The sequence below is a fragment of the Tachyglossus aculeatus genome, chromosome 9 (genome assembly GCF_015852505.1).
Source record: "Tachyglossus aculeatus isolate mTacAcu1 chromosome 9, mTacAcu1.pri, whole genome shotgun sequence".
In the NCBI taxonomy this organism is placed as follows: domain Eukaryota; kingdom Metazoa; phylum Chordata; class Mammalia; order Monotremata; family Tachyglossidae; genus Tachyglossus; species Tachyglossus aculeatus.
This window is the reverse complement of record NC_052074.1, coordinates 16800099-16825815: the sequence shown is the minus strand read 5'-3', so window position 1 is coordinate 16825815 and position 25717 is coordinate 16800099. Positions and strand designations below refer to the sequence as shown.

Sequence of the window (25717 nt, the reverse complement as noted above, 5' to 3'; positions counted from 1 at the left end):
CAAGGTGATCAGGTTGTCCCACGTGTGGCTCACAGTCTTAATCCCCATTTTACAGATGTGGTAACTGAGGCTCAGAGAAGTTAAAGTGACTTGCCCAAAGTCACGCAGCTGACAAGTGGCGGAGCTGGGATTAGAGCCCATGACCTCTGACTCCCAAACCCATGCTCGCTCCACTGAGCCACGTTGCTTCTCGTTAGCTACTCATGCGAGAAAATAAAGGCAGTGTTGGAAATAACCGAGTTGGAAACCCAGCATGTTGGAAACTGGGTTATCTCTCCTGGCCAGAATGGCTGAATTTTAGGAAATTACTTTACAGCTTAGTAAACTTCAGCTAGGTGTGGTGTTTTAATTCCACTAAGAAAATGAAATGCTCAATCTATTTATTTTTCTTTGATGTGGACTTTTGCAGGTTATATTCTATTTCCAAAAATAACAGGCCTAAAATTTAAGAGGTACCATGGTAATAGCATGGGACTTTCAATAAATTTTAATCTGCATATACAGTAATAACAAGTGCTCTTTTTTTTTCTTTTTTGTCATGACAAGTCATTGCTTCAACTCCTTATTGTCAATGCTGAAAGAAAACAAAAATGCTTTGTAACGTGATTTCTTTGAATAAAGCTTTTTCAAAGTTTTTAAAATTCGGAAGATTGTTCTCCAGAAAGGGGAGTTTATTAAGTTACCTTCCAAGTGAGACTGAGCAGGCTGTATTTTAAACAGAAAGTCAAAGAAAAATGAGGTTGGTGTGAATTTGCCAGACAAATGGAATCGTGAGCATACATTTGTGTGGGATCCTGCAGTGACTTTTTCAAATCTCTGATGAACTAGTTCAGAAAAAAGTTAGATTCCTATATATTTGATTCCCTCAGATGCTGGATCACTGAAAACTAAAGAGAAGAGGCCATTTTAAATATATCTGGGCCATGTTGTAGATAGTGACAGTTTTACAAACTGGTCAGTGAAATCATTATAATTTATCAGATGGGAGTAACATAGGAAACTTGGGTAAACCGGGACAGGAAAAAAAAAAGTCAAAACACAATAGTAAGTCCCTAGTCATTCCTATTTATTTTTATTTCCTAGTTGGCAGCATAGGAATACAATGAGGGAAGGGAGCTATTCCATGTTTATTGACTATCCTAGCAAAAAAACATTTTTGGTATTTAAAAAAGGGAATGGGACTTGAGTACTTGTTAAACCTAGCATGATGACTGTAGAACTGTTACACTTTATCATCATCAGTTGTATTTATTGGGTACTTACTGCACTGTACTAGGCATCTGGGAGAGTACAACAGAGTTGGTAGACATGGTCCCTGCCCACAATGAGCTTACAGTCTAGAGAGACTGTACCCAGATCAGCTTCTAGTATTAAAAAAAAGAAAAAGTTTTGTTTAAATTTTCCTTAAACCCAACATCTCTTAATCTTTTTCCTCCCCATCTTCCTTTGGGAGAAAGTCCTATTTAAATCCTTCAAGGGAATTTTGTATGAGTTTCGTTAGATCAAACTTTCCTCCAGCGGAAAGATTATCTTTTAAAGTAATGGATACTAAGCTGTATTATGGCCTGATCTCTGTTTGGCAAAGAACTGGACAAACAGACTTGGTTTAAATCAGGCTAAGGAGCCAAAGGCTTGGGAAAACCTGGAGTAGTCTAGGCCACTGGAAAACAACAGCGACTTTAACCCAAGGTAACAAGATCTATCTGTAAGACTAAAATACATGAAGATAGTTGATAGTATTTTGATGTGCAGGGGAGCAAACAAAAACCCTTAAGACTGGGGAGAAAACTCAGTTCAGGGCTCTGCACATAGTAAGTGCTCAATAAATACAACTGAGAACTTGTGGAAATAGAATCAAATCCTAACTTTGCTGATCAAGAACCTTTCTCCTGCAATGATACAATAATTGATGAGTTACTACCCCTTCTTAGGCTTTGGACCCAAATAACTTAGTCTATGGTAAACCATCTCTGCCATGCACTAGAAAATTTTCTTAGGATAATTAGGATATTAGATCTGATTTTATGGGATTCCTAGAACAAATTTTAGGATATAAAGATAGGACTGTGATCATGGAGCAGAGTCGCAAAGCATTTGGGGAGAACCAAAGCTATGTGACCTGGCCAGCTTCCCAGTGTACTCCTCCTGAAGTAGGATTTACCCTGAACAATACTTGTGATGTATTGCTTTGCTAAGAGGTGTAACATCTGGGATATTTTATCCAGAGACCTGGTATAACAGATTGTCATACTGTCAATTGAGAGATTTTTATATTGCTTTTCCTCCTAATGTAACACCTGTGATAGTTTTCTTTTTTATTGTTCAGATATTTTCTCATAGCCCAATTATGAAGTTTCATAAATACTGAATTTTGTGCATGCTCTCTCTTGGAATATTTTTTGAATATCAGCCTGCTGTACTCTCACATTGGCTAGGGTCCATTGATCACTCAGGGCAGCTCTCACAGCCCCGTTTACAGTCATTCCATCCTACTACATTTCACATGAACTTTGCTAGATTTCAGTTCCTAAATCATCAATGGTATTTATTAAGCACTTACTATGTGCAGAGCACTATACTAAATGCTTGGGAGAGTACAATACAGCAGAGTTGGGATACACATTTCCTACCCTCAAAGAGTGTACAGTCTGGGGGGGGGGCAGTCATTATACACATGTGTGTATATATACAATTAATTTGTAATATATATTTTAAAGATATGAAAAAGTCATCCAAACCCCTGTGCAACTAAAGCTAAAAAAATTAATGAATCTTAATAGCTTCTTCTGAACCATTTAAATATCATGCAACTAAAAAGGATTGGAATAGATTCAGCAAATTGAAATGTTGATTGGGGCTTGATTAAGTCATCCATTGTCTTCATTTAAATAAACTATTTGTATTCTGATATTACTCCCTTCCTAAAGGTATTATTCTTAAATTGAAGTAACAATCGAGTGCTCACTGTACAGCAGGGTTGGTAGACAAGTTCCCTGCCCACAGTGAGTTTACAATCTAAAGGGGAAGTCTCGATTATGGATATGTAAGTGCTGTGGGATTGAGTGTGGGGTGAATAAAGGATACAGACCAAGAGCAAGGGTGATGCAGAAGGGAGGGTGAGTAGGGTAGATGAGGGTTTAGGGAAGGCCTCTTGGAGGAGATGTGATTTTTAATAAGGCTTGGAAGGCAGGGAGTGTGACTGTCAGATATGACAGGGGAGGGAATTTCAGGCCAGAGGCAGTATGTGGGTGAGGGATCAGCAGGGAGACAGATAAAATTGGGGTACAGTTAGTAGTTGGGTTGTAGTAAGAAATCAGTGAGGTAAGATAGGAGTCAAGGTGATTAAATGCTTTAAAGCCCATAGTAAGGAGTGAGTTTGATGTGGAGGTTTGTGGAGCAACCACTGGAGGTTCTTGAGAAGTGGGGAAACATGGACTGAACAGGAGACAGGCAGGGTCAGCAAAGGAGGCTGATGCAAAAGTGGGATAGGATAGGATCTGCGTAGCAGCTTTTTGGATGGAGAGGAAATATTGGATTTTAGTGATGTTGTGAAGGTTGAACTGACAGGATTAGGTGACAGATTGAATATGTGGGTTGAATGAGAGAGATGAGTTGGGTATTTTGAGAATCTTTCACTGAATGGACATAAGCAGGTAGGATACTGTGCTCTGCACACAGTAAGCACTCAATAAATACAAGTGAATGAATGAATGTAGACTAGCTATCTTTGCGAGGGAAACAGCATAGCATAGTGGATAGAGCATGGGCCTTGGGAGTCAGTTGGACTTAGTTTCTGATCCCAGCTCTGCCACTTCTCTGCTGTGTGGTCTTGGGCAAGTCACTTCACTACTCTATGCCTGTTACCTCATCTGTAAAATAGGGATTAAGACTCTGAGCCCCGTGCGGCACAGGGACTGTGTCCAACCCAATTTGATTGTATCCACCCCAGTGCTTAGTACAGTGCCTGGCACCTGGTAACTTGCTTAACAAATACCACAATTATTATTATTAGTAGTAGTAGTATTTGTTTTGTAGAACGGACTGTGTATTTCTGGGGAATTGATGCCTGATTATGGAAAAGAAGCAGATGAAAAAAGTCACAAATAGCTAGCCATAGGAGTAACACTCAATTTGACAATGAATGAATGGATGCCGCCTACATAAGTCACACTATGCCAGTCTTAGCTGGGAGAATGCTTCTGCTACTGGTAGCATAACTATTACTGTGAATACAAGTCAATTTTTGAAATTTCTCTTAAAATGGGATTCAGAAATTAGTTCTTGTGAGCCTAAGATTATTCTGGGACAGTTCTTTACCAAGGAAACTCTTTCCTAGTCCTCTCTCCTTTTTTCTTCTCACTGCTTCTTCTCCCCCACCCCAATTCCCAAAGGAAATCTCCTTATGAATGGTCCTCTTCAAAAGAGCCTCCTTCACTGGGAGTCCTTCACCCTTGCCTTTTCTGCTCTGATGAAAAGAACCTGAGCTCACCAACTCTCCAATATATAATGGATTCCATACTATTATAAACTTACACTTCTTGTTTTTCACGTATTCATCAATTCATCTTTCCATACTTCTTCTGTTACCAGTTCTAGCTTTGTTCTGCCTCTTGCTCCTAATATTTATAAATATTATCATTTATTTATAAATCTGTATCTGCCTTTCTCTCCTATTGTTATCAACTCCTTGAGGGGAGAGGCTATTTTTTTTCTTTTAGTGTATTCTCCCAAGCACTCAGTACAATGTTTTGCACCAAGGTGCTCTGTATTCATAATAATGAAGCTTTCTGGGGCTCTGTTTTGTCCTCTATTTGTAAGAAGGAAATGAACAAATGAAATACAGGCGTAGCAACACTTATTCATTATAAAAAAAAAATGTCATGATTGGATCAGTCCAACAATTCAGCCCAGTGTTCTGATTCTGACATAGGCAGCATAATGCTTGACAATAATGGTATGGCCGCCCTACTTGACAGCCATTCTAATGGTTAGGATTTACTGTGATTTTTCACAGATATGTTTTTCATATACAGCTCCTTCCTGACGGACTAGTCAAAGAATAAGGGAGCTGGGTGGGGATCAGGATACTTGGGTAAAAGTCCTATCTCTGCCACTGGCCTACTGCATGACCTTGAGAAAATCACCTAACCTCTCTGGTGGGCCTCAGTTTCCTCACCTATAAAATGGGAATAAAAGATGATTGGGAGGAATGAAGACTGGATATGATTGCATAACCTTTTGCTAACCCCACCTTTTGCAACAGAAGTAGCGTAGGCTTTTGGGAAGCAGCATGGCCAGTGGAAAGAGCATGTAATCTCTCTGTGCTTCAGTTTCCCTATCTGTAAAAATGGGGATTAAATCTCTGTCCTTCCTTCCCATTAGACTGTGAACCCCAGGTGGTGCAGGGACTGTGTTTGAGCTCTTTCTACAGTATCAACTCCAGGGCTTAGTATAGTGTGTGGCACATAATGAGCACTCTCCAAATACCACAACTGCCATTATTACTATTTTCCCAGCAAGAGAGGCATAGCAAAGGAGGCATTCGAAGTGCCTGTTAACTCTACATGCACAGGCTTCCTACCTGAGATGACAAACTGACCTGACTTGAGCATGCCCAGTCATTCCCTTAATGTGGCCTGCACAGGAATTTTCCATTTTTCTTTTTCCCACATTCTACTTGTAGCAAGGAAGTGGAATAAGGAGATTGCAGGGTAATAGTGTAAAGCTATAGGAAGGTTTGCAAAGGGCTGATGCAGCACACCTAGAGAAATAGGAGAAAGTCTCAGTAGTTTCCCCTCCTGGTTACCTGCAGGCTGGTCACTGGATTGCTCAAATAATGCCAGCAAAGCAGAGAGCTCCCCAAGGGGAAAAGCGCATGTCTACTTCTGAGGGTGGGGCTGAACATGTGTGTTTGTAGGTGGAGGTAGGCTATTTCTTTTCCACGCCTTGAGGTCACAGGGTGGCATAGTGTCCAAAAAATAAGTTTGAACAGTGATGATTTGTAGCAACAAATGCATCTATTTGGGTTCCAGCACAGTGCCACCCATGGCATCCCCGGTCTGACCTCCTCTACTAAACCCCTCTGTGTTGCTGGAGTCAGTTGCCCTGCCAATTGAAGCCTGTTCCAAGCTTTCTGCACACCCCCAGACTAGACTGTGAACTCGTCCTTAGAGGCTGGAAGCAGTGTGGCCTAGTGGAAAAAGCATGGACTAGGGTGTCAGAAAGACCTGGGTTCTAATCCCGACTCTGCCAGTTGTCTGCTGTGTGGCCTTGGACAGGTCACTTCACTTCTTTGTGCCTCATTTTCCTCCTCTGTAAATTGGGGATTAGGACTGAGCCCTATTGGGGACAGAGACTGTGTCCAACCTGATTATCTTGTATCTACCCCATCGCTTAGTACAGTGCCTGGCATATAGTAAGCACTTAACAAATACCATTATTATTATGATTCAATCGTATTTATTGGGCACTTACTGTGTGCAAAGCACTGTACTAAGCGCTTGGGAGAGTACACTATAATAATACATTCCACAATGAGTTCACAGTTTAGATTTATGGCACATAGTAAGCGCTTAATATACCATGACTGTTCTTTTTATTAATAATAATAATAATGATGATGATGGTGTTAAGCATTTACTATGTGCAAAGCACTGTTCTAAGCACTGGGATAGATACAAGGTTATCTGGTTGTCCAACTGGGGCTCACAAGTCTTGATCCCCATTTTACAGATGAGGTAACTGAGGTCCAAATAATAATAATAATAACAATAATGGCATTTGTTAAGCCCTTACTATGTGTCAAGTACTGTTCTAAGCACTGGGGGGTTACAAGGTAAGGAGGTTGTTCCACGTGGGGCTCGCAGTCTTAATCCCCATTTTACAGATGAGGTAACAGGCCCAGAGAAATGAAGTGACTTGGCCAAAATCATCCAGCTGACAAGTGGTGGAAATTGAACGCACGACCTCTGACTCCCCAGCCCATGCTCTTTCCACGGAGCCACGCTGTGGCGGAGTCTGGATTCGAACCCACGACCTCTGACTCCCCAGCCCGGGCTCTTTCCACTGAGCCATGCTGCTTAGCACTTACTATGTGCTTACAGGTGCTTAAAGCACTTTTCTAAGAGCTGGGGGCGGGGGGGATACACGGTGATCAGGTTGTCCCACGGGGGGCACACAGTCTTTATCCCCATTTTCCTGATGAGGTAACTGAGGCGCAGAGACTTGCCCAAAGTCACCCAGCCGACTAGTGGAGGTGGCAGGATTTGAACCCACGACCAGTGACACCCCAGCCCGGGCTCTTTCCACTGAACCACGCTGCTTAGCGCCTGTTATGTGCAAAGCACTGTTCTAAGCGCTGAGGAGGTTATAAGGTGATCAGGTTGTCCCACGGGGGGCTCAAAGTCTTCATCCCCACTTTCCAGATGAGGTAACTGAGGCCCAGAGAAGTGAAGTGACTTGCCCAAAGTCACCCAGCCGACTAGTGGTGGTGGCGGGATTTGAACCCACGACGTGTGACTCCCCAGCCCGGGCTTTTTGCACTGAGTCACGCTGTGGTGGAGTCTGGAAATGAACCCAGGACCTGTGACTCCCCAGCCCGGGCTCTTTCCACTGAACCACGCTGCTTAGCGCTTACTATGTGTAAAGCACTGTTCTAAGCGCTGGGGGGGGGGGAATACGAGGTGATCAGGTTGTCCCACGGGGGGCTCACAGTCTTCATCCCCATTTTCCAGATGAGGTAACTGAGGCCCAGAGAAGTGAAGTGACTTGTCCAAAGTCACCCAGCCGACTAGTGGCGGTGGCGGGATGTGAACCCACGACGTGTGACTCCCCAGCCCGGGCTCTTTGCACTGAGCCACGCTGTGGCGGAGGCGGGATTTGAACCCAGGACCTCTGACTCCCCAGCCCGGGCTCTTTCCACTGAACCACGCTGCTTAGCGCTTAGTATGTGCAAAGCACTGTTCTAAGCGCTGGGGAGGTTACAAGGTGATCAGGTTGTCCCACGGGGGGCTCACAGTCTTCATCCCCGTTTTCCAGATGAGGGAACTGAGGCCCAGAGAAGTGAAGTGACTCGCCTAAAGTCACCCAGCCGACTAGTGGAGGTGGTGGGATTTGAACCCACGACCTCTGACTCCCCAGCCCAGGCTTTTTCCACGGAGCCATTATGTGGCGGAGGCGGGATTTGAACCCACGACCTCTAACTCCCCAGCCCGGGCTCTTTCCACTGAACCACGTTGCTTAGCGCTTAATATGTGCAAAGCACTGTTCTAAAAGCTGGGGGGGGGGCGGATACAAGGTGATCAGGTTTCCCACGCGGGGCTCACAGTCTTCATCCCCGTTTTCCAGATGAGGGAACTGAGTCCCAGAGAAGTGAAATGACTTACCCAAAGTCACCCAGCCGACTGGTGGAGGTGTTGGGATTTGAACCCACGACCTGTGACTCCCCAGCCCGGGCTCTTTCCACTGAACCACGCTGCTTAGCGCTTACTATGTGTAAAGCACTGTTCTAAGAGCTGGGGGGGCGGATACAAGGTGATCAGGTTGTTCCACGGGGGGCTCACAGTCTTCATCCCCATTTTCCAGATGAGGGAACTGAGGCCCAGAGAAGTGAAGTGACTTGTCCAAAGTCACCCAGCCGACTAATGGCGGAGGCGGGATTTGAACCCACGACGTATGACTCCCCAGCCCGGGCTCTTTGCACTGAGCCACGCTGTGGTGGAGGAGGAATTTGAACCCAGGACCTCTGACTCCCCAGCCCGGGCTCTTTCCACTGAGCCACGCTGCTTAGCGCTTACTATGTGCAAAGCACTGTTCTAAGAGCTGGGGGGGCGGATACAAGGTGATCAGGTTGTTCCACGGGGGGCTCACATTCTTCATCCCCATTTTCCAGATGAGGTAACTGAGGCCCAGAGAAGTGAAGTGACTTGCCCAAAGTCACCCAGCCGACTAGTGGCGGAGGCGGGATTTGAACCCACGACGTATGACTCCCCAGCCCGGGCTCTTTGCACTGAGCCACGCTGTGGCGGAGGCGGGATTTGAACCCAGGGCCTCTGACTCCCCAGCCCGGGCTCTTTCCACTGAACCACGCTGTTTAGCGCTTACTATGTGCAAATCGCTGTTCTAAGCGCTGGGAAGGTTACAAGGTGATCAGGTTGTCCCACGGGGGGCTCAGTCTTCATCCCCACTTTCCAGATGAGGGAACTGAGGCCCAGAGAAGTGAAGTGACTTGCCCAAAGTCACCCAGCCGACTAGTGGCGGAGGTTGGATTTGAACCCACGACCTCTGACTCCCCAGCCCAGGCTCTTTCCACTGAACCACGCTGCTTAGCGCTTACTATGTGCAAATCACTGTTCTAAGCGCTGGGAAGGTTACAAGGTGATCAGGTTGTCCCACGGGGGGCTCACAGTCTTCATCCCCATTTTCCAGAGGAGGTAACTGAGGCCCAGAGAAGTGAAGTGACTCGCCCAAAGCCACCCAGCCGACTAGTGGCGGGATTTGAACCCACGACCCGTGACTCCTCAGCCCGGGCTCTCTGCACCGAGCCCCGCTGCTTTGATCGACCGCGCGCCCTTAGCTCCGCGATCCGGGCTCCGGGCCCGGTTCCTCGCTTAGCGCTCCCGGCGGCTGCGGGGAAAACCCGGAGAGGGAGGGCATCGGAGGGAACTCCGCGGCGAGGGCGGCGCAACTGGGCATGCTCAGTAGGCCGGGCAGGTGGCGGGGAGGGCGGGACGGTCGGAGGCTCCTGCTTCCCGCCCCGCCGGCAGGAGCATCCCGCCCGGGAAGCCCGGGAATATGGCGCTCGGAGCGCCGTGACGGCTCCCGGAGAAAGGGATGCGGCTGAGGCTCCGCCGCCGGCCGGCTCACTAGGTAGGGGCGTGCCGCGGGGTTGCCGCGGACCACGAATCGGTTGCCCACTCTGCTGCGCCGGCCGCTGCGAGACCAGAAGCCGCCCTGCATCCCGGGCGCGGAAAGGAGGGAAACCGTGGAGAGCTCTCACGGTGCCTCGAGGAGGTGCCCAATCCCCGGCCGCCGGGAGCGACATGGAATTGGGATCCGGCCGCGGTCCGGGCTCCCCTTTTGTCCGCCTCGCTCTCTCCCACTAGATGGGATTTTCCCCCCACCCTTGCCGGAGCGACCTGGATGATGTCGGAGGGAGAGCCGCGGCACCTTGGAAGGCTGCGGGACCGGTTCTTTGTGTCGCCGAGGCGAACGGCCACCGAAGCGGCCTCCCCGTCAATAGCGGGAGACTTGTAAATATCCGGGCCGGAGGGGAATTCGGGTGGTCGATCCACAGAGGAAGGTGTGGACGAGGCGCTAAGTGATGCTGTAGGATGCTGTGGCTTTCTTTGTTGTGGGCGTGGGCTTTTAAGCCGCCACGGGCCGTGCTGCTGTAATCCGGCAGGTGCTGTCCTTTCCAAAACTCCGCTCGCGTCACCTTTGGAACTGTCAGACTCCCCTCCCGATGGAGAAACTCGCGTGTCTTTGACAGCCCCAGCCGCGAGGGTCTAAGTGTGTTGAAGAGGCGCACGGAGGTGGGTGTGGCCGTTTTTTTAACCGTCATCGAGGAATCGTAGCCGATTAAAACTGCACCTAACCGATGAACATAAAAAGGATTTAAAAAGGATGATGAATTGGGGACCGTCTTACAGCGGCAGAGGAAATTAGCCTTCTTATTAGCCGGGGACTGGAAATCTTCAGTATATAATGAAGCAGAAAATCTTGACTCTTAAAAGATGAAATTGGGTGGCTGTAATGGATTTTTAATCGTCTGGTTCCTAAAATGGCTATTAAATAGTGTAAGTGTTGAATAGCTGGTAGGTCAGTTTTGTGAAAGCTAATGTGGTGGTGGGGGGGGGGGGGGGATGTAATTTTGGTAAATTAAATAGTGTACAACTACCCAGTCAAATAATAACACTTTGTCAGAGCAGCCATGAAAATCTGGGATCTCTGCCAAGAAAATCACAAGAAAATGACACAAACTTCGGTGATTTTACTGATTTCTAGAGTAAACTCAAACCTTCAGCACTTCTTTTATTTCCATGTGCTCTGCCGTGGTTTCCAGGAAAAAAAAATGTTAAAAATCATTGAAGTTCTTAGGAGGTGGAACAGTATGGCTATACTGCATGCTATGATTAGCAAAGGGAACTAAAACACTTCTGACTTTATCTAACCGATTAACAGAATCAAGAGAAAGTACCTACTATTGTAGTCATCATCATTAAAATAGAGGCAGTTAAAAAAAACGTGTAAAAATGATGTGGCAACTATTGACTTTGGTAAAGACTATTTTATAGACCATTTTAAGATATTAGGGATCTCCCTCTGTTAGTAATGGGCCTGTCCTATTTGGAATACATTTGCAAACTTTCCCATAAAGAATTATGGAATTTTCCGCTGACAGGTTCAAGCAATAAGTGAATGTGGCTATTAACTACATCTTCTAACAATTATATGCAGAATCATTTTAGGATCAAACTACTTGGGCAAAAGTCGCTTTCCATATATCCTTAGGTCAGTTAAGGCCAGATAATTTTGCTTGTCACAAATCTAAAGTTTTATAAGCTTTCATTTTGGGATTGACAGGCCCAGAATTGCTTTGCTGAATAATTTTTTTTAAGAGCGGCTCGTGGGACGTATTTGATCTTCCAATTAACTGTGACCACAAGTATGAGGCTTTTGGAGACTCTAGGAAGTGTAATTTTTTGTATGTGTTGCTCTTGTACCAAAGAAACACTTATCTTTCCTGCCAATCAATCAATATGTACTGTTTACTATTTACTGTTTACTCTGTGCAAAGCACTGTAGTAATAGAGTTGGGCGTGGTCCCTGCCCTCAAGATTTAAAGGATATGAAAGGTTCTTCAGTGAAGAATGGTACTCTCTACACTTACTAAGGGAGGAAAAAATGGTCTTAATATGCAGCGATAGGTATTCCAGTTTGCAGTTTGAATAACATTGCTTGTGAGAATAGTTTAGACCCCGGAACAGATAAAACCAGGGACCCGATGGAATCTCCTTTCTTGGGGTTTTAAGGGACAAGGAAATAGTGACTGATCCAGATTGGTAGATATTTAGAAATAATATGCTTTTGATTGCATGACTTTGCAAGGGGTCTCGCACCCTTGTGTCTGCGAGTCGTGTGCCTGTAAACTCTTTCCATGGTCTTTAAACTGGGTGGTGGCGCTAAACAAACTAAATTATGTTTTTACTGTATATTCAGTTAAGAAACCATCTTGTGAAATCCACGGTAAATATCTTTGTGTTTTTCAAGGGAACTTTTTTTTTCCTCTAAAAGTAGCAAAGATTCTGATTATCAAAAGTTTCCGTGTAGAACATGGAACTTGGGAAAAAGTTTCAGAGTTTGTAGATTCAAAGTCAGGATTAGTAAGCAATTCTTTAATCTGCTAGAAAGCATTTATCTGATTATGGATTTCTTACAAATTACCATATGTAACGTTCAGATGTTCCCGATGACTGACCAACTTGCCAACTGTTTCTAGTATGATGTCAGTGTGGCAGATGCTTGGCTGTCAATTTAAGATCTTGATTCCCTAACTCTAATTTCATTGTTGAAATATGTATTAAATTTACTATTGGGGGCACATTTGACTAAAACTTTAAAAGCAAATGTTTAATTGGAAGATTTTTCACTGCCACTTTTTTTTAATCTTGGCAGGGGTATCATAGTTGTAAAATTTGTGGAGAGAGAGAGACTTGGCTATCAAGAACTTAAACTAATCCAACATGTACATTCTTTTTCCAATCTCCTCATCTGTCTCATCTCTTCCTAGTCCCTAACCCCCACCTCAATCCTTCCCCAGGCTACCAGGTGTCACTTAGCGAAAGAGTTTTTCCAGGTTTGCCTGACAGTGAAAAGCAAATGTCATCTAAGTACTTAAATATCCCCAACCTTTCTCCCTCCTCCCCCCAACCCATGATCTCCAGCAATTGCACATACTTTATATACTCTCTTGGTCCCTCCAACCGTAGTGCAGTGTTTGTCTCCCCAACTAATTTGTAAACCCCTTAAAATTAGGGCGTTATGTCTACTAAATTATTTTCTACTCTCCTAACTATCCAGTACAGTGTTCTGCAGTCAGGCACCCCAAAGCATTTTGCTGGATGATTGAAGGAGAATGCTTCTGTGTTAAAGTTCAGCATCCCTAAATGTTTCTAGTGACTCTCCTGGGAATTAACAACACCCTGACTTGGTGCATGTGGTTTCATTAAGTTCATACCTTCCTTATTGTTGTGTGACTCACATTGTGCTAGTTTATATGAGGGGTTGTTAACAAGTGGGAGAAAAGAATGTCACCCCTTCCTGTTCAAAAATAACTAACCTGAGCAACGAGAGTGCATGGATCATTCTTGTGGAATTCTTGCAATTAAAACATCCACTTTTTTTGTTTAAGAAACACTAGTGGATTGAATGGAGTATAGGTTGGCAAAAGGAAAGCAATTTTCCTGATTGCATTTTGAATGCTTGTGAGAATGTTTCATTTTTCCCAGATTGTCTTGTGTGTTTGTCAGGAAGTTTGAGAGAAACGTCTTGGCTGATCTCCCCCTGCATTGGGATGTCTTGGACCAGCAGATTGTGCTGAGGGACAGTGCGCAAAGCATTAAAATAATAGGACTGTGTCCTATGAAGAAATAACTGCTAGGCTGGCATGTTTAACTTCTCAAAGCTGTTTCTCAGAATATGAAAAAAAGAGGATTGAAAAAGTCCAAAAACTGAACTTATGAAGTGGTACTTCAAAATCGGGGTTCATTCATTTTTCTCCAGGTCTTCAAAGTACTGACAAGGCACACCTCATTCTCCTCTTAACGAAGAGGTTGCCTTCTTGTGAATCCTGGCATTGAGGAAAACATGTGCTATGATATCCACTCCAATACCACATGCTCCCCTCCTGTAGACTATAACCCCGTTGTGGGCAGGGATTGCCTCTCTCTATTGCTGTTTTGTACTTTCCAAGAGCTTAGTGCTCTGCACACAGAAAGTGCTTAGTAAATATGATCGAATGAATGAATGAATATGCAAGGCAGTTTGCTCGATAAAACTTGGCACGCCAAACCCAAATAGGTTCGTGTTGTCAGAAGACCGCTCCTAATTCCCTAATCATGTTCTAGTGCAAACATTTGTCAAAAATACACGTTATGGCAGAACTGAGTTTTTAGAAATGAGCTGAGAAATAGTCCCCCAAGTCCTTAAGGCAGCAAATTGTTCGTCTGCCTGGTTTAAGCAAGGGTTCCTCCCAGCTCGGAGCAGACTCATGCTTCGTGGGAGTTTTTGAGTCACCAGATAGACTCTAATTGGCACTGCAAACACACAATGTTCAGTAACATTTCACCTTTATTCTGAGGATTTGGTCCACGTAGATTGTATCAGTTTTCTCTGAATTGCTCAAAAGATGAGAACAGTTGACCCCGTAATGGATGATTATTTGCTACTTCCTCCATGCTTAGGAAGCATTCTTCAGACAAGTGTCAAGCATATATATAGTCCTTAACCTAGAGGTAGAGCTAAAATAGAGATGCTTGTCTTAGAGAATCAAGAATCAACTCCCAAGTTGCCCACACCAAGACAGATAGGCAATTCCATGTGCTCTTTTTTCCCCTCCTACCTGCTTGGGATGGTAAATGCCACAGAGTGAACAAATGTGAAGGAAAACGAGCAAGCTAAAGTGAAGGCTCAAGATACACCCTTTTATAAAGCAGATCTTGCAATTTCTCATTTATTCGTGCTAAACATAAGAAGTCATTTTAAAAGTGGGAAGGAGGTTTGAAGTTCTGAGGCTCAGTATCTTTCAGTATTGTTCTGTTGGGTATAAAGAGGAAAATCATTTTGGATTGGGTTTATGGAAGAAATTTTGAACAGTTCACATAGCCAAAACAAAGATGCAGACAATGAGGTGAAAGAATCAGTCTTCTAATTGTAGGGCTAAAATTATTATTATTATTAATTAATTATATTAATAATAATGGTATTTAAGCACTATGTGCAAAGCACTGTTCTAAGCGCTGGGGGGGATTACAGATGATCAGATTGTCCCACGTGGAGCTCACAGTCTTAATCCCCGTTTTATAGATGAGGTAACTGAGGCACAGAGAAGTTAAGTGACTTGCCCAAAGTCACACAGCTCACAAGCGGCAGAGCCGGGACTAGAGCCAGTGACCTCTGACTCCCAAGCCTGTGCTCTTTCCACTGAGCCACACTGCTTCTCTAAAATATATGTGTATATATGCCCACACACTTCACGCCGCTTACACCAACCTACTCACTGTACCTCAATCTCACCTGTCTCGCTGCTGACCTCTCACCCACGTCCTGCCTCTGGCCTGGCATGCCCTCCCTTTTCATATCCGACAGACAATTACTCTCCCCTCCTTCAAACCCTTATTGAAGGCACATCTCTTCCCAAGAGACCTTACCTGACTAAGCCCTCCTTTCCTCCTCTCCCACTCCTTTCTGTATCATCCTGACTTGCTTCCTTTATTCATCCCCCCTTCCAGCCCCACTGCACCTATGTACGAATCTGTAATTTATCTGTATTAATGTCTGTCTACCCCTCTAGACTGAAAGCTCATTATGGACAGGGAACATGTCTTATATTGTTCTATTGTACTCTCCCAAGTGCTTAGTACAGTGCTCTTCACTGTACATTATGCATATACATGCACATAGATGTATCTATGTGTATTTATAGGCACACACTATGAATCTAGTGTGTACTTATTATATACATATATATATATATACAAATGTGTTGTGTTATGTAAGCAGTTATTGAACCAGAACACCAACTCACCTTTCTCTCCCAAAACGTGAGATGATATTTTTGATGAACTTCATAATTCTTGCTCTAAATAATAAAAGCATTTGATTTTTATACAGAAACAATGGGTGTAACTAAGTTATCCAAGTTGGTGATATCACTGTTTCCATAGTAACTAATGACCATCCAATAGGGAGAAGGCAGCCAAGGACTTAAAGAGAAATAAAACTAAGAACATATCTGAAGGGAAGTGGGGGGATAGAAACAGGTAGATGAGGCTAGGCTTCTAGGTCTAAGGGACTGAATGTGTCAGTAAGTCTCCCAAACAGTGAGCGGCTACTGGGTAGATGATCCAGTGAGTATCTCCTGACCTTTGCCCAAGTTAGTATGGTATGCTCACCTGGACATTTGCCCAAGCCATAAAGGATGAGTAGACAATGATTTGGGGTCATTGCAATGAGAGCCCCCCTTTTCATTATCAATTCAATTTATGGGAGAAAGGAGTCTTGAGGAAGAGAGCCGGACTCGATCTGAATTCATTATTGAGAAATCCTGGTGTGAAAGGAGAAATGCTCATGTTTAGGGAGTGGAGAGGATGGGAGGATGAGGAGATGAGGGTTTATGGAGGGAGTGGAGTTGAAGAGCCAATGCTCCTTCACTTGGATTTGCAAGTGATCTCCAGTCTGGCTCCAGAGGACGTCCAGGTTGATCTTAGCAAGCATTGTGAAGGCAGAGGTGACCCAGACCACCACATGTGGGCATTGGCCTGCTGGAAATTTCCCAATAGCCATCGGGCTAGTCCAGCTCTCTTGAGGTACGAGGAGGGAAAATGTCAGGTTTGGAGTTTGAAAAGGAAACGAAAGACTCATATGATAAAGAGTGCTGGACTGCTAAAGGCTAATCTAAGCCAAATATATGCTGCTTTGAAGATTTTACTGCCACTTCAATGCTATTTATTGAGGCTTACCATTGGAAGAGCATTGCACTAAAGTGCCTGGTGAAAGTACAATGCATTGGAGTTGGTAGACACAGTCCTTGCCTACAAGGAGCTTACAGTCCTCCTGAGGAGACAGGAATTAAAATAAATTACCGATAGAGGAAATAGAATATTAGAATAGAATATAAGGCAGTGTTCATATGTTCAGTGCAGTTTCTCATGCTCTTGGTTGTGGGAGTAGTAATCGTATTTATTAAGCCCCTAATATATACAAAACACTGTACTATGCTTGCTTTTCATCCACATATTTTTTTCCAGTTGAGTTCCCTGTCTAAAAATAAAGTCTTGTGATGGTGACAGGTGTGGGAGGAAAGATGAAATGTTAAAAACACAAAAACAATGTGAAAGACATTGAAAAATAGCTACATCCAGAGCAATAGTCATTCATTCAGTTGTATTTATTGAGTGCTTACTGTGTGCAGAGCACTGTACTAAGCACTTGGAAAGTACAGTTCAGCAACAGAGATAATCCCTGCACACAAGGGGCTCACAGTCTAAAAGTGGGGAGGCAGACATCAAAACAAGTAAGTAGGCATCAATACGATACTGTGGCTAAATGAGCAGAGTTTCAGGATTCTTGCAGCTCAGAGTGCTTCATTTTCAACATTCACAGCTGCAGGAACAAACTTCCCAATGTTTCCAAAATTGGAAAAGCTCCATGTTGCTGTTATTTCTTACCCTTCCTGGGCTGGGGCAAGGGCTGATGGGTAGTTCCAAAGTTCTAGGAGCTGGGCTTTTCTCCACTGGGCATCAGCTCAGTGGTAATGATGGAGGGGATAGAGCAAAAGTTTGGGAGTCAGAAGGACCTGGGTTCTAATCCCAGCTCTGGCACTTTGCTGTGTGACCATGGGCAAGTCACTTGACTTCTGTAAGCCTCAGTTTCCTCATCTGTAAAATGGAGAGTAAGACTGTGAGCCCTGTGTGGGACATGGACTTCGTCCAACCTGATTAGTTTGTATCTACTCCTGTGCTTGGAACAATGTTTGACACATAGTAAGTGCTTAACAAATACCATCATTATTATTGGTCAATCTTGTGGATCAGGTGAGTAGGACTAATGGTCTCGGAACAGGGAGTCAGTTGCAGAGCTCCTAATATCCTTGGGCAATAGCTGTCAATCAGGGAGATTTCTGATTATGAGGAAACAATCACATACCAAATTCATTCCATTTATTAAACCTCCTGTCCTGAATTAAGTAAACGTTCAGTTATGCCCCGTGAGTCAACTGGGTTTTATACTTCATATTTATGGCATATGTCTTGCCATAGACATACATGTTAAATTAAGACCCATTCCAGAACCTCCTTTTATAGGCCTCACATATGGTAATGGTAAACAACACTAAACTATTGTTTAATCTTTATTCAAGAAATTTAAAGCATTACATCCCAATTTTCAATCCATGAGGAGTTGAAATATGATGAGTTATTGCAGGAGATTACAGAAGCTTGTTCCCTTGATCATAATAGTAGTTTTTCAACTTAAGTGAAGAATTTGTCCATCTTAGTTTGAGCAGCAACAGCCTTCCACGCTCTTAATAATAATGATGATGATGATGGTATTTGTTAAGTGCTTACTGTGTTAAAACACCATTTAGCAGGTTAGAAAGCTCCAAACCCTTTTGTGCACTTTTGAACTACAACAGAATACACTCCCTTCCACTAGGATATTCATTTAACTAAGAGGCTGTTAGCATCCCTGAATGTCTTTGAGGCAGTTGTCCAGGAACTACTATGATCTCAGACTGTATTTAAGGACTGCAGTTGAGGCGCATATACAAGATGATGTCAAGAAGCAATATGAAGTCTAGTGGGTAGAGCACAGGCCTGGGTGTCAAAAGGACCTGGGTTCTAATCTTCATTATGCCACTTATCAGTTGTGTGACCATGGACAAGTCACTTCTCTGGGCCTCAGTTACCTCATGGGATTAAGACTGTGAGTCCCATCTGGGACATGGACTGTGTCCAACTGATTAGCTTGAACCTACCCTAGTCCTGAGGACAGGACCTGACACATAGTAAACACCTATATCATCATATATCATCATAAAACATCATAACATCATAACATTATGCAGTGTTAGCATAATGATATAGATTTAAAGCTATTATAAAGAAAACTGAAGTAATGTTCCACCTCAGCAGCAGTTCAGACCTTAATTTTGTCACCAAATCCCTGTATCTAGGCAGTACACTGTCTAACAAGGTTTATCCAGCAACACCCAAGGTCTGGTTGGGATCATGCTTACCAACTCTGATTGTATTATATTTTCCTAAGCCTGTAGTACAGTGCTCTGTGCACAGTAACAAGTAGCAGTGATTGATTGATTGGAAGGCCCATCTGAAAGCTCACGAACTTTGTCTTTTGTACACAAAATTCCCTCAGTCTGTTAACTTGTAGTAGCAGTAATAATATGTACTAAGCACTTACTCTGTGTAGAACACTACTAAACACTGGACAAGTATACATAACTGTGAATTAGACACAATCCCCAAACCCTGGGGGACTTAGTCTGTTATGGTGTGAGCTCACTGTGGGCAGGGAATGTGTCTGTTGTTGTATCATACTCTCCCAAGTGCTTAGTACGGTGCTTTGCACACAGTAAGTGCTCAATGAATATGAGTGAATGAATGAAGGTGTCAGCAGCAGTGTATTCATGCATCCGACCGGTGGAGAGAGGGGGGCTTGGAGGATGCCCTGCAGTGGGTTAATCAGTCAATCATATTTATTGAGCACTGTGCAGAGCACTGTTCTAAGTACAATACAACAGAATTAGCTAACATTTTTCCTGCCCATAACAGGCTTACAGTCTAGAGGGGAGCTTACAGTTAAGGAGTAGCTTGTATCTCTACCCATCAGTTGAGGCAGTGTATGCAATTTCTGGTCTTCATGTCTCTAGATTGCCATAGTTAGGCCGAGGAGCATGTACTGCCAGAAATGCATTTTTTTTAGTGTGATCTGCATATCATAACACAGGTCTTTGTAGGCCTCCACGTCAGTATAATCATAAAGATCTGCAAGGTTCTGGTGATTAACATGTTGCTAATATTTTTTTTATACTGAGTCATTTCATTGAACCAGTATGGGTAGTCTCTTCTGCTGTTCCCAAAGTCTTGATGGATGAGATAGTATCTCTGAGAAGTGGATTGTCTGTGCAACTGTTTACATTGGTACTTGTAGTTAAATTCTTGATGCAGTTCAGCATCTTTGCTGTCACAAAGAATCCATTGTTCTCTATGAGCTTGACACTTTGCCACCTTGGTGGTTTTTGATAGATTAGTCTATTGCTAGCACATGTTTGGAGCATATGAGCTGATGATCAATTCAGCACTTGGCACCTTGCGTGGCTACAGTGAATTGCACATGAAACTGGAATACCAAGAGGCAGTATCAGCAGAACAGCAATGGGCCTTGCTTCAGCAATTTCCCAGTAAAGCAAGGTGTTACTTGCACACATTGGAAAATGGAGTGTTGGTTGCATGTCAATATTTTCAGCGAAGCCCATTGTCAGTAGTGAGTGTCCTTTTTGAAAGTGAAAGACAGAACACATTTGAGCATTGAGCATTCATTTTCATACTCGCTCACTTATGACATGCCCTGTTTGCCTCTGGGCCCTCTCTCTGCCCCTGTGCCCCTCCACACACCTATTAGTATTGCATCTTCATGTTACCTAATGAGTCAGGTAATATTAAAGTGGCTTTCCTGCTAGTGGGATCCTGAGTTTTTGTTGAATGCAAAAAAAAAAAAGACATTGTAGTTGGGTGGATTCTACCATTTGCCCTTCAAATATAGCTGTGCTCCATCTTATTGAGGGTACTACACAGCTGTAATCATACCTTGTTGTCAGTGTCCATTGTGCCACCTGTGGAGCGCATGAAAAATTGAATTGGGGTTGAGAAGATGCAGCAGAACTGGCACTGTTCTCGGTGGGTTTTTCCTAATCTCAAACATGTAAACTCTGCCTCAGTCAAAATTTGGCAGAAAAATTGAACACAAGTTTACAAACGAAACACCATATACACCTGTATACGACAAAATTTAATTAGGTAATGTTTATAAGCCCTTAGTACAGTGCTCTGCACACAGTAAGCACTCAATACATACAATTGAATGAATCTTCCGATAGAACACCATATACTAAAATAATTACTCCCAAGCCATTGTCTTTTCAGTAATAGAGGAAAAAAGCATATGAAAATGTTCATTTTTACATTGTACTTTTTAAGAAAGAATGTTCTTAATGTTATGCCTTGAAATAACTGTAATTGCTCAATTACCAACTAAGTATAGGGCAAAATGTATTTTTGAAAGATTCTTCAGGCAAACGGCATCAGCCAAAATTAGAATGAAGTTTCTGGTGTAGAATCACGATTAGGTTTAAAGAATTTAATTTCTGAAAAAAGCTAAATCAAACTTTGTGATGGATTTTTCAGTACCTGTATATGAAGGGGGAAAAGACTCCCCATTCATAATTCACATGTATTAAACTTTACATAAAAAATCAACAACCTGGGCCTTGAGCTCTTCGGAAATAGGTTTTTGTGTGATGTAGGGGTCTCCTATTAACTGACAGATGAGCCTTGGTCTGTCACAGATATTTCAGGGCTGACAATGTATGCAAAGCAATAGATTATAGAGCTAGTGGTTTTGTGCTGCACTTCCAACATTCTGAGTTTAAGATGCTAGTAAACAGACCGGGGTGATACATTAATACAAAGTATTCTTATATTATGGAACTTTTTTTACCTTGTTTTTAGAAAAATAAAATATTCAAAATGCAAGTATTGGTCTCTGAGCAATGAAACATGGTAGAAAATATGGGCTTTCCATAAAAATGCTGAAAAGTAACAAAATCAGCATACATATTCCTCAAATGACAAAAAATGATATCACGCTTCATGAAATAGAGGAAAAATAATGATAAATTCATCAAATAGGAGTGTATTTTGTCTGTGGAGTTTCTGTCATAGGATAAATTGAAATGGAAGTGTTTAGGCAGTGATTTCCAGTTTCTTGAAGATTTTGAATATCATTTTGAACATCCTATAGACTGAGTATTTTTTAAGAATGAATGAACCATTGGGGTCAAAAGGTTGCTTTTATTGTCAAGAAGAAAGGTCTTTCTCCTTTTTTGTATCTCTAATTTGGCAGGAGAACAGAATAAAGTACCATGCTTTCCTTCTCACTGTGGGCATGAAACATATCTATCAAAAAAAGGAAAAAAACCCCTCAAAACCTCCCTTTCTCCCCATCTTCTGTTTGACACTCCCAAGAGTAGGGTTGGTAAAAGAAAAAGGTTATCTTAAATCAAGTGATGGTTACTTCTACTCTTTATATGATTGGTTTAAAGCTAGACTCTAAAGGTCTTGCCATCCCAAGAGAACTGTTGACTGCAAGTATAAATGCTAGGTTAGATTAATCATTGATAAAGTATTAAGGGTATTCATTTTCATGTATTTCAAAAAAATAACATAGAGTTGGAGACCACCTGTCTACTTGTTTTGTTGTCTGTCTCCCTCTTCTAGACTGTGAGCCCGTTGTTAGATAGGGACTGTCTCTATATGTTGCCGATTTGTACCTCCCAAGTGCTTAGTTCAGTGCTCCGCACACAGTAAGCGCTCAATAAATACGATTGAATGAATGAAAGACCAGGAGGTAGCGCCTCTATCTTTTTCTGGCATCAATCAAGAGAAGTATTGAAGTTAAGCTTATTGTTTTCTACAGTGAGAGAGTAGCACTCCAGAACATTTTGTTTTTATGCTGATGAGTGTTGACTCGATCGGATCAACTAAAAGTGAAGTATCTATTCAGCTGGGTTTTATAATTGTTTTCAGCTGTTGAATGCAGCAGATATTGAAAAATAGAACATTCTGTAGTTAAGTCCAGAGCTGACCTTGTAGTGCAATAGAGTGGGTAAAATACTCGCTGGGAGGGAAGCAGTCACCCATGTAATGTAATTTCTCTCTTCCAAGGCATCTGAGTCCCATTTAATGAGCTCCCTCTCCCAAGGCATTAATGGTATCCCGGCACCCTGAATAATTACTCCACATGGGTGGGCACTGCACTTATCCTGACTCCCCAAGGGACTGTGTCTTATGAAAGCAGAGATGATGAAAAATTGTTTACTGGAGAAAAACAACATCCATATGGGTTGTTACAAAAAATTATAGGCAAGCTGTACAAACATACACAGGAGGGTGCACTGGAAACCAATAGCAAAATGGTTTGCATTGGATGAATAATAGAATAAAAAGAAGGGCATTGCTTGCAAAGCAGCATGGCCTAGTGGGTAGAGAACGGGCCTGGGAATCAGAAGGACCCGGGTTCTAATCCTAGCTCTGCCACTTGTCTGCTGTATGATGTTGGGCTTCTCTGTGTCTTGGTTACCTTTTCTCTAAAATGGGAATTAAGACTGTGATCCTCATGTGGGACGTGAACTGCGTCCAATCTGATGAGCTTGTATCTACCCCAGTGCTTAGTACAGTGCCGGTGCATAGTAAGCACTTAACAAATATCATAAAAAAGGGCATTAAGTCAGGCTGGTGAAAAGAGCTTGATGAGGATTCTGAGAATTGGGTTGAACTAATGATCAAAAATGGAATTTGAAGTGGTGTTGGTAAAGATCACTTAAGCGTCAAAGGTTGAAGGATAAGGATCATCTGCTTAGAAGACTGTTAAAATAAGTGTTCTTGGGGTCATAGCAGCTTCTGGGAACCCAAAAGGTCTATGCTGGTAAACTTCATCCTTCCAGTGATGATGTCCTAAAGCTACAGTGTATCTTCTATAACTATTGCTGTCAGTCAATCAATGGCATTTGCTGAGCACTTTTTATGTGCTGAGCATGGTACTAAGAATTTGGGAGAATACAGTACAATATGGTTGATAGACATGTTCCCTGCCCACAACGAGCTTACAGTTTAGAGACTGTCATTGAGAAACCCTTTTTCATTGGCAGATTGCACTGAGATCACTACAGCCTCTACTGTCCCCTTGTGCTAGAATGATCCTAAGAATAAAGGAAGCTCAGAAACTGAGAGGTTTCTAGCAGTTGCCAAAGTACACTTATCATTCCAGTGCGTATCTCTCTCTCCCCACCCCTCTTCACTTCATTGACACCCTGGTCATTTTGTCTCTTCAGACTAAGGACCCTGTTCAACTCTTCTAGAGACTTTCTCCAACTTTACTAGGTTAAAATCCACTAAGATACAGAGCTATTTTGAGTCAATTGAAGTATGCTTATTGTAACTATGAAAGTAAGTATTGGCCCACATGCCCGGTACTGGGAAACTAGGGTGGGAATTGGTGAGAAACAGGCAGGATGCCTGCCTAAAATAAATTTAACTGACTTTGCATCTGCATTCTATATACTTTTCTGTATGGTTTTCAAGGAAACTGGTATATTTGCAGTAGGCAGTTCTCTTAGTCTTGTGATAGGGAAAGTAGGAGGACAGGCAGAGGTGGCTAGGAAAGTGGAATTTGCTAGTGTAGGTGGGTCCATGACAAACTCTTTAGGCTAGGATACTTGTTTCTGAGTCTAGCATACTTCTCAAAGTATTTTCGAAGTTGGGTTTGAAATTTATGCATTAGGAAAGGGTGTGAACTGAATAGATCAATTGAGGACGAGAAGTCCCTACCACATTAGTCACGTGTAAAGATTGTGGTCTTTCAGGAACGTTACATTGGTAGCATACCGTGCTATTTTCCATTTCTCCTCCTCTCACAATCCTCTCATTTCTTGTTTGATATAGCTGCCCCTATCTTGACTGCAGTGCACCAGGCTGTAGACCGATTGCAGTTGCCTTCCAGCATTTGGCCGAGATTGTTGTACCTCCATTAAATAGATTAAATAGATGGGTGGCTGAAAGTGTATTATCATCATCTTGAAATCCTATTTTGAGCTTGTCATTTTTCACCTGGGGACCCTCTTCTTGCGATAATGTGTTGGTCTTTGATACTCTAGAACAGAAGTGCTAACTTTAAGGGCTGAGGTGAAGAGGGCAGGGGACGAATAAGTTTTGAAGTCTAGCTCAGAAAACTGAGGGGACCCTCCCTCCCATCCTTTGCTCTTGAACAGACGAAAGTGTAAATGCAGTATTTAGTTATATATTTCAAATGAAAAGTCACCTTTTATTCAAAATTGTTCTACGTGGAAAAGATGATTTCCTAACGATATTTCTTACGGAAAAGCATTTTTGTCAAGATGTCTTTCAAAATGTCAAAGAAGTGCTGTGCTCATGAGTGGGCCACCTGCTCTTAATAACTGCTGTATTTCATAAGTTCACATCCATCTTTCCCGTGCATGAGACTTGAACACATTTGTCAGCTCATGCAGTGTGGCTGTACTGGTTCATCTTAAATTTTGCAGTGTAAATTGGCCTACTTTGTGCATGGTCTAAATAGATCTGGAGACTCAAAAAAAGGAACAGTGTAGTTTTTTCCTGAGTAGGGTTCTATTTTACCATAGTTAATGATAATAATTATTGCTGTGGTATTTTCTAGGTGTTTACAATGTGCCAAGTACTGCATTAAGCTCTAGGGTTGATACAAGATAATCAGATCTGACACAATCCTTGCCCCACATGGTGGTTACAGTTTGAGGGAAGGAGAACAGGTACTTAATCCCCATTTTGCAGATGAGGAAACTGAGGCACAGAGAGGTTAGATGACTCGCCCAAAGTTACACAGCAGGCAAGTAGTGGAGCCAGGATTAAAACCCAGGTATCCTGGCTCCCAGTCTCAGGCTCTTTCCACTAGGCCGTGCTGCTTAGAGTTAAATTTTTGAGCAAGGTTCAAGGTGACCTGGGAGAATGTCCGCTACTTTTCAGTCAATCTACTACTGCATTCAGTCTACTGTAGGCAGAGTGCTGTACTATTCTCTTGGGAAAATCCAATTTTCAAGTACTTCCAAGTCCCCATCTATTTGTCAGTTTTGTGTGAACTTAGTAAT

At 42.9% G+C, this 25717-nt stretch overlaps 1 protein-coding gene across 4 annotated transcripts in view; it reads left to right on the top strand.

Annotated features, from left to right (window-relative positions):
- The window catches only part of PAK5 (p21 (RAC1) activated kinase 5), a 232499-nt gene that overhangs the window by 89717 nt on the left and 117065 nt on the right, over nucleotides 1–25717 (top strand). The window contains exon 1 of one of the 4 annotated variants that reach the window (XM_038751596.1): nucleotides 9777–10532. The exons of the other annotated variants lie outside the window; for them this stretch is intronic. The gene's annotated coding sequence lies outside the window, so the exon portion shown is untranslated. Of the gene's footprint in view, nucleotides 1–9776; nucleotides 10533–25717 lie in introns of those variants that run through there. 4 annotated transcript variants of the gene reach the window in all.